Here is a 10,367-nt window from a genome sequence, read left to right on the forward strand (position 1 = left end):
TAGGCAACGATTAATATAATACTTTACTGTAAAGCAAGATGAGGGGGCGATATGAAATATTATTGAGCCCAAGGGGGCACTAGTGTCAAAAAGGTTGGGAAACACTGGTGTATACGGTCACGGTTTAAAACTGTTCGTGATTGCTTCACTCAAATAAAATCTCATTAGAGGTTAACATTGCCGAGTCATTAGAGGTTAACATTGCCGAGCTGATAGCAAAGAAGCAAGTGCACCCGTCTCATTGATGCCATTAGGATCAACGTGTTATTTTGTGTTTACAGTATTTGTGTATATTTTTAAGGGACCATAAATTCTGGGGGAGCGTTGCGCCATATTTTACAAAAAGTTTGAGAACCACTGATCTAAAGGTTGGCAAAAAATAGTTAGTTAAGTAGGACTTTTGTTCTCATTTAAAGGACATAACATGCTAAGCACCAAAAATGAAGTAGCTAAGTTTGCGCAAGTTTGGTTAGGTACGGAGTTTCGTTGAAAGAATAGGGTCTTTTGGATATTAAGAGATTCCTTCAAACAGAAATTGAAAAAAAACAAATAGGATTTACGCGAAGCGCTGAAAATTTGCCATTATGTGTGTCAAAAAAGGAAAATATAAAGTTCGGTCGTGGAAATTTTATTTGAGATCATGCTGAGAAAGGACACCTTAAATTTTTCTGCAAACGAGATTCTTATATTAAAATAGCCATATAACGTCACAAAAAGAGCTATTTATGGCTCGTGAGACATAGGTTCCCGAACCCTGGTTTAGAGTGCTGATAGACCAATAGGGGTTGCCAAACTTTTCAGCTCGTGAGTTGCTTTTCAAATTCAATACTTAAATAAAGAGTCAGAGTGGATAATTTTGGCCACGCCGAAGTACGTGGAGTGGGCTAGTCTGTTCTGACACAACACAGTGAGTTTATAAAACATGGCTACAAAAAGGGGGAAGGGGTAACCAGGCTAAAATCCTCAAAGCTATATATTTTTTCAACTTCAATTTTTAAATTTTTTCTACTGTGTTTCAGTCCGTGCAATATCTGTTAAATCAGAATATAGATCCGTTATTTTAGCAATATACAAATCTCTTGTATGTGCTTAACACGCCACCTTTGCTAACTAAAGTTTGCCAATTTAAAACTAATACAGGCAATTGATTACGAGATTAGACTGAATTTCAGCTGCATATTTGTGTACGAGTTTGTCGGACAACAACAGATGCTTTAAGATTAATTGTTTTATGACGTAGCTTTATAACGTCATCCCCAAAATTTGTCATTGAACAAGTATGCGGCCCGCGTAACTGTTTTCTTCTTGTTTGGCCCTTGTGCCGTTTCGAGTTGTGCAGACTTGACTTAGGCAATATGTGAAGATAATAAAAAGTTGGTCTGACACGTTTGACAGTTTAAATTGTTAAGGCACAGTAGTTTTCAGATATTTCGTATAGCAAACTACCTAAATTTCTCTACAAAATTGATTGATATTTTTTCCTCAAAATAATAACCAAATTCGTTTCAGTCTTCAGAACTTTTAAGTAGTATTTGCTTTATTATAACGTAGTTTACAAATTCCTAAAAGCTAGAATCGCCCTCGCTTGTTGTGCAAATGCTTCTGGATAATATTATTTTAGGTCCCTTTAAACTGAATTAATATAATTCCTTAACGTAAAAAAAATATTTAATCTAAAAGGGTAAAAATAACTAGACGGGGGTGCGGTTGTTGTATATTTTGTCAGGGGATATATTTTCAGGGCTTGGTGTTTATTTTCAATTTTTACTTTATTTTAATTTTTTTTTTTTTAATTTTTTTTTTAATATTTTGTATTGTGTACTTTATATTATATATTTTGTTTTTCATTTTCCTTAACTTGTTTCTGCAAGCAAAAACAGATATGGGCCGAAAACTTCCCCACTTAAAATATGCCTTTGATGCGAAAGTGGTTCAAATATGGCGTAGAATTTGGGGAATGATCGAAACATATATTTGATAAATAGAATTTACTTAGATAATGCATATGGCTATTTTATTAAATTTTGACCAGCTTACGTGTTTGAAAATCAAATATTATCATTCTCCTAAAGACTAAAAATGGTAACGCCTATGGTTTGCTATACTTTTGCAAACTTTCACTAGGTAATTTTTTACCATAGCTTGGTCCGAGCAATCACTGTTAAAACAGGCTTTAAATCTGTCGTTTCAAACAATATGAAAAACACTATTACGTGCCTAATACGCAAACTATTAAATCGAAAGTTTTGCTAGATAAGTTTAGGCCTGATGTTGGTATGCTGGTTGGAGCAAGATGCACAACAGGTGCTAACAGAGAGGCGTAGACTGCCTTAAGATTTCGCATTTAAACTTGCGGCGGTAAATACACCCTATTGACACTTAATTATTAGGCGAAGCTTATCGCGAAGTAATTGGTCGCCCCCAAAAATGCTGACGCCGCATTTAAAGCAAGCATTATAAATGTGTCGCCGATATTCTGCCTTGAACATCCCTACTCGAAATGCTTCCCTCCGTTAATTGTACGGTGGGTGAAACTTTATTCACGGCCTTATACCTCTTTGTGTATTACCGCGACAATACGATGAAATACGATTTGGAGAATATTGGAAACATCGTATTTGGAGAATATTTGCTATTTGCACCTGTTCTGTATGTTACTCCAATCCAACATATCTACACACAATTATAAGTTGTGTATAATAATATAATAACTTATGGCTTTGAAGCGAAGGGGGTTCAAATATGGCGTAGATTTTGGCAAATGATCGAAACATACATTTGATCAATAAAAATTTACGTAGATAATGCTTACGGCCATGTTATTACATTTTGGTCAGCTAGCATGTTTAAAAAGTCAATATTTTCATTCTCTCTAAATGATTTAACGTCTATGGTTTGCTATACTTTTTCCATCTTTTACTGTGTAAATTTTTACCATGCCTTGGTCTGAGCAATCACTGTTGAAACAGAGTTTAAATCTGTAGTTTTGAGCAATATGCAAACACGTTTATGTGCCTAATAAGCCACGTTTTATATTGAAAGTTTTGCCAATTTAAATCCAATAAACGCAAGATTTATTTATTTATGACGCCATGTTATGACGTAGCTTTGTAACGTCGTCGTTAAGAATGCGTTAAACTTAAGCTTTTTGTTGTTGCGGCCCTTGTATAATTATATTTGCTTAGACCTGGTGTTGATATGTTTGAATGGTGCAACAATTACAACATGTGCTAACAGAGATGTGTACACTGCCTGTAGGATTCGCATTTAAATTTGCGGTGGTAAAATATTTTGTGTTGTAAGAGCAATAGGTTTTTTTACTTAGAGAGGCCTCTTTATGAAAGGCAAGTCGCATGTGCATAGTTTTACTAGGCAAGCCATTTCCAACACAAATGTTGCACGCGCGGGACAATAGGGCGCAGCAGGGATGCCAGCAGCCGCCTCGTCGCGACGCGAGCTGGACAAAGCAAGCGAATATGAACGAATTCTGTATGAAAGTTTTTCTGCTGCTAGATGGCTGTCGTTAGCTACAAAGTGCTAAAACGCAATATTTCAGGTTTTTACCCCCCAAGCAAAGGCCCCTGGGAGTGCAGCCTCATAAACTTTTACAAAGCACCTACATACCACTCTACGCCATGTCTGAAAATTTGAAGGTTCTACGATGTCTACTTTTTCTATAAAGCTTCGGACAAAACTCGGTCTGAAACATACCATAGGAAACCAAAAAAGACTAGACGGGGGTGCGGTTGTTGTATATTTTGTCAGGGGGTATATTGTCAGGGCTTAGTGTTTATTTTTATTTAGTTTTAATTTTTTTTTTAAATTGATTTTATTTATTTATTTATTTTTTTTCAATTTTATTTTTCATATTCATTTTTTAATTTTTATTTTTTATTTTTTTTGTGTGTTTTTTATTTTTATTTTTTTATTTTTTTTTTTATTTAATATTTTTTTTATTTTACACTTTTTATTTTTTAATATTTTGTATTTTGTATTGTGTATTTTATATTATATATTTCATATTTTGTTTTTCATTTTCCTTAACTTGTTTCTGCAAGCAAAAACAGATATGGGCCGAAAACTTCCCCACTTTGATGCGAAAGGGGTTCAAATATGGCGTAGTATTTGGGGAATGATCGAAACATATATTTGATAAATAGAATTTGCGTAGATAATGTACATGGCCATTTTATTACATTTTGGCCAGAGCTTACGTGTTTGAAAACCAAATATTATCATTCTCCTCAAGACTTAAAATGGTTTAACGCCTATGGTTTGCAATACTTTTGCAAACTTTTACTCGGTAAATTTTTACCATGGCTTGGTCCGAGCAATCACTGTTAAAACAGACTTTAAATCTGTAGTTTTAAACAATATGAAACACACTATTATGTGCCTAATACGCAAACTATTAAATCGAAAGTTTTGCTAGTTGTTTAGGCCTGATATTGGTATGTTGGTTGGAGCAACATACACAACAGGTGCTAACAGAGAGGCGTACACTGCCTTAAGATTTCGCATTTAAATTTGCGGCGGTAAATACACCCTATTGACACTTGATTATTAGGCGAAGCTTATCGCAAAGTAATTGGTCGCCCCAAAAAATGCTGACGCCGCATTTAAAGCAAGCATTATAAATGAGTCGCCGATATTCTGCTTTGAACATCTCTACTCGCAATGCTTCCCTCCGTTAATTGTACGGTGGGTGAAACTTTATTCACGGCCTTACCTCTTTGTGTATTACCGCGACAATACGATGAAATACGATTTGGAGAATATTGGAAACATCGTATTTGGAGAATATTTGCTATTTGCACCTGTTCTGTATGTTACTCCAATCCAACATATCTACACACAATTATAAGTTGTGTATAATAATATAATAACTTATGGCTTTGAAGCGAAGGGGGTTCAAATATGGCGTAGATTTTGGCAAATGATCGAAACATACATTTGATCAATAAAAATTTACGTAGATAATGCTTACGGCCATGTTATTACATTTTGGTCAGCTAGCATGTTTAAAAAGTCAATATTTTCATTCTCTCTAAATGATTTAACGTCTATGGTTTGCTATACTTTTTCCAACTTTTACTGTGTAAATTTTTACCATGCCTTGGTCTGAGCAATCACTGTTGAAACAGAGTTTAAATCTGTAGTTTTTAGCAATATGCAAACACGTTTATGTGCCTAATAAGCCACGTTTTATATTGAAAGTTTTGCCAATTTAAATCCAATAAACGCAAGATTTATTTATTTATGACGCCATGTTATGACGTAGCTTTGTAACGTCGTCGTTAAGAATGCGTTAAACTTAAGCTTTTTGTTGTTGCGGCCCTTGTATAATTATATTTGCTTAGACCTGGTGTTGATATGTTTGAATGGTGCAACAATTACAACATGTGCTAACAGAGATGTGTACACTGCCTGTAGGATTCGCATTTAAATTTGCGGTGGTAAAATATTTTGTGTTTTAAGAGCAATAGGTTTTTTTTACTTAGAGAGGCCTCTTTATGAAAGGCAAGTCGCATGTGCATAGTTTTACTAGGCAAGCCACTTCCAACACAAATGTTGCACGCGCGGGACAATAGGGCGCAGCAGGGATGCCAGCAGCCGCCTCGTCGCGACGCGAGCTGGACAAAGCAAGCGAATATGAACGAATTCTGTATGAAAGTTTTTCTGCTGCTAGATGGCTGTCGTTAGCTACAAAGTGCTAAAACGCAATATTTCAGGTTTTTACCCCCCAAGCAAAGGCCCCTGGGAGTGCAGCCTCATAAACTTTTACAAAGCACCTACATACCACTCTACGCCATGTCTGAAAATTTGAAGGTTCTACGATGTCTACTTTTTCTATAAAGCTTCGGACAAAACTCGGTCTGAAACAAACCATAGGAAACCATAGGAAACCATAGGAAACCAAAAAAGAACTAGACGGGGGTGCGGTTGTTGTTTATTTTGTCAGGGGGTATACTTTCAAGGTTTAGTGTTATTTTTTTTTAATTTTTAATTTTTTTTTTTTTAAATTTTTTTTTTAATATTTTTGATTGACTTAATTATTAATTTTTATTTTTCAATATTTTTATTTTTTAATGTTTTTATTTTTATTATTTATTTTTTTTATTTAGTTTTTTTTGATTTTTGTTTTAATTTTTCATTTTTTATGTTTTATTTTTATTTTCATTTTTTTTTTATTTAATACTTTTTATTTTTTAATATTTTGTATTGTGTATTTTATATTATATATTTTGTTTTTCATTTTCCTTAACTTGTTTCTGCAAGCAAAAACAGATATGGGCCGAAAAATTCCCCACTTAAGCCTTTGATGCGAAAGGGATTCAAATATGGCGTAGATTTTGGGAAATGATCGAAACATATATTTGATAAATAGAATTTACGTAGATAGTGTGTATGGCCATTTTATTTCATTTTGGCCAGCTTACGTGTTTGAAAAACAAATATTATCATTCTCCCAAAGACTTAAAATGGTTTAACGCCTATGGTTTGCTATACTTTTGCAAACTTTTACTCGGTAAATTTTTACCATGGCTTGGTCCGAGCAATCACTGTTAAAACAGACTTTAAATCTGTAGTTTTAAACAATATGAAACACACTATTATGTTCTCAATACGCAAACTATTAAATCGAAAGTTTTGCTAGTTGTTTAGGCCTGATGTTGGTAGGTTGGTTGGAGCAACATGCACAACAGGTGCTAACAGAGAGGCGTACACTGCCTTAAGATTTCGCATTTAAATTTGCAGCGGACACTTGATTATTAGGCGAAGCTTATCGCAAAGTAATTGGTCGCCCGAAAAAATGCTGACGCTGCATTTAAAGCAAGCATTATAAATGTGTCGCCGATATTCTGCTTTGAACATCTCTACTCGCAATGCTTCCCTCCGTTAATTGTACGCTGGGTGAAACTTTATTCACGGCCTTACCTCTTTGTGTATTACCGCGACAATACGATGAAATACGATTTGGAGAATATTGGAAACATCGTATTTGGAGAATATTTGCTATTTGCACCTGTTCTGTATGTTACTCCAATCCAAGATATCTACACACAATTATAAGTTGTGTATAATAATATAATAAATTATGGCTTTGAAGCGAAGGGGGTTCAAATATGGCGTAGATTTTGGCAAATGATCGAAACATACATTTGATCAATAAAAATTTACGTAGATAATGCTTACGGCCATGTTATTACATTTTGGTCAGCTAGCATGTTTAAAAAGTCAATATTTTCATTCTCTCTAAATGATTTAACGTCTATGGTTTGCTATACTTTTTCCAACTTTTACTGTGTAAATTTTTACCATGCCTTGGTCTGAGCAATCACTGTTGAAACAGAGTTTAAATCTGTAGTTTTGAGCAATATGCAAACACGTTTATGTGCCTAATAAGCCACGTTTTATATTGAAAGTTTTGCCAATTTAAATCCAATAAACGCAAGATTTATTTATTTATGACGCCATGTTATGACGTAGCTTTGTAACGTCGTCGTTAAGAATGCGTTAAACTTAAGCTTTTTGTTGTTGCGGCCCTTGTATAATTATATTTGCTTAGACCTGGTGTTGATATGTTTGAATGGTGAAACAATTACAACATGTGCTAACAGAGATGTGTACACTGCCTGTAGGATTCGCATTTAAATTTGCGGTGGTAAAATATTTTGTGTTGTAAGAGCAATAGGTTTTTTTACTTAGAGAGGCCTCTTTATGAAAGGCAAGTCGCATGTGCATAGTTTTACTAGGCAAGCCACTTCCAACACAAATGTTGCACGCGCGGGACAATAGGGCGCAGCAGGGATGCCAGCATCCGCCTCGTCGCGACGCGAGCTGGACAAAGCAAGCGAATATGAACGAATTCTGTATGAAAGTTTTTCTGCTGCTAGATGGCTGTCGTTAGCTACAAAGTGCTAAAACGCAATATTTCAGGTTTTTACCCCCCAAGCAAAGGCCCCTGGGAGTGCAGCCTCATAAACTTTTACAAAGCACCTACATACCACTCTACGCCATGTCTGAAAATTTGAAGGTTCTACGATGTCTACTTTTTCTATAAAGCTTCGGACAAAAGTCGGTCTGAAACAAACCATAGGAAACCATAGGAAACCATAGGAAACCAAAAAAGAACTAGACGGGGGTGCGGTTGTTGAATATTTTGTCAGGGGGTATATTTTCAGGGCTTAGTGTTTATTTTCAATTTTTACTTTATTTTATTTATTTATTTTTTTTGAATATTTTGTATTGTGTACTTTATATTATATATTTTGTTTTTTATTTTCCTTAACTTGTTTCTGCAAGCAAAAACAGATATGGGCCGAAAACTTCCCCACTTAAAATATGCCTTTGATGTGAAAGGGGTTCAAATATGGCGTAGAATTTGGGGAATGATTGAAACATATATTTGATAAATAGAATTTACGTAGATAATGCGTATGGTCATTTTATTAAATTTTGACCAGCTTACGTGTTTGAAAAGCAAATATTATTATTCTCTTAAAGACTAAAAATGGTTTAACGCCTATGGTTTGCTATACTTTTGCAAACTTTTACTCAGTAATTTTTTACCATGGCTTGGGCCGAGCAATCACTGTTAAAACAGGCTTTAAATCTGTAGTTTTAAACAATATGAAAAACACTATTATGTTCTCAATACGCAAACTATTAAATCGAAAGTTTTGCTAGATGTTTAGGCCTGATGTTGGTAGTATGCTGGTTGGAGCAAGATGCACGACAGGTGCTAACAGAGAGGCGTAGACTTGCCTTAAGCGGTAAATACACCCTATTGACACTTAATTATTAGGCGAAGATTATCGCGAAGTAATTGGTCGCCCGTAAAAAAACTAACGCTGCATTGAACGCAAGCATTATAAATGAGTCGCCGATATTCTGCTTTGAACATCTCTACTCGCAACGCTTCCCTCCGTTAATTGTACGGTGGGTGAAACTTTATTCACGGCCTTACCTCTTTGTGTATTACCGCGACAATACGTTGAAATACGATTTGGAGAATATTGGAAAAATCGTATTTGGAGTATATTTTTGCTATTTGCACCTGTATAGTATGTTACTCCAATCCAACATATCAACACACAATTTTAAGTTGTGTAGGCCTGGTGTTGATATGTTGGATTAGAGTTGCCACCAGATTTCGCATTTAAATTTGCGGGGGTAAAATAAGTTGTTTCTTAACAGCATTAAGTAATTTTACTAAAGAGAAGCCTCGTTTTAAAATGCAAGTCGCACGAGCCCAGTTTAGGAAGTGCCACTTCGCACAATGAAAGTCTCACTCGCGGGACAATAAAGCCCAGCAGGCGGTAAGTCGCTTCGTCACTTCACAAGCTGGACAAAGCAAGCGAATATGAACGAATTCTGTATGAAAGTTTTTCTGCTGCTAGATGGCAGTTGTTAGCTACAAAGTGCTAAAACGCAATATTTCAGGTTTTTACCCCCCAAGCAAAGGCCCCTGGGGGTGCAGCCTCATAAACTTTTACAAAGCACCTACATACCACTCTACGCCATGTCTGAAAATTTGAAGGTACTACGATGTCCACTTTTTCTATAAAGCTTCGGACAAAAATCGGTCTGAAACATACCATAGGAAACCAAAAATGAACTAGACGGGGGTGCGGTTGTTGTTTATTTTGTCAGGGGGTATGCTTTCAAGGTTTAGTGTTATTTTTTTTAATTTTTAATTTTTTTTTTTTTTCTATTTTTTTTTTAATATTTTTGATTGACTTAATTATTTATTTTTATTTTTCAATATTTTTATTTTTTAATGTTTTTATTTTTATTATTTATTTTTTTTATTTAGTTTTTTTTGATTTTTGTTTTAATTTTTCATTTTTTATGTTTTATTTTTATTTTCATTTTTTTTTTATTTAATACTTTTTATTTTTTAATATTTTGTATTGTGTATTTTATATTATATATTTTGTTTTTCATTTTCCTTAACTTGTTTCTGCAAGCAAAAACAGATATGGGCCGAAAAATTCCCCACTTAAGCCTTTGATGCGAAAGGGATTCAAATATGGCGTAGATTTTGGGAAATGATCGAAACATATATTTGATAAATAGAATTTACGTAGATAGTGTGTATGGCCATTTTATTACATTTTGGCCAGCTTACGTGTTTGAAAAACAAATATTATCATTCTCCCAAAGACTTAAAATGGTTTAACGCCTATGGTTTGCTATACTTTTGCAAACTTTTACTCGGTAAATTTTTACCATGGCTTGGTCCGAGCAATCACTGTTAAAACAGACTTTAAATCTGTAGTTTTAAACAATATGAAACACACTATTACGTTCTCAATACGCAAACTATTAAATCGAAAGTTTTGCTAGTTGTTTAGGCCTGA

This window comes from Ascidiella aspersa, chromosome 6, assembly GCF_963924565.1.
Source record: "Ascidiella aspersa chromosome 6, kaAscAspe10.2, whole genome shotgun sequence".
NCBI lineage: Eukaryota > Metazoa > Chordata > Ascidiacea > Phlebobranchia > Ascidiidae > Ascidiella > Ascidiella aspersa.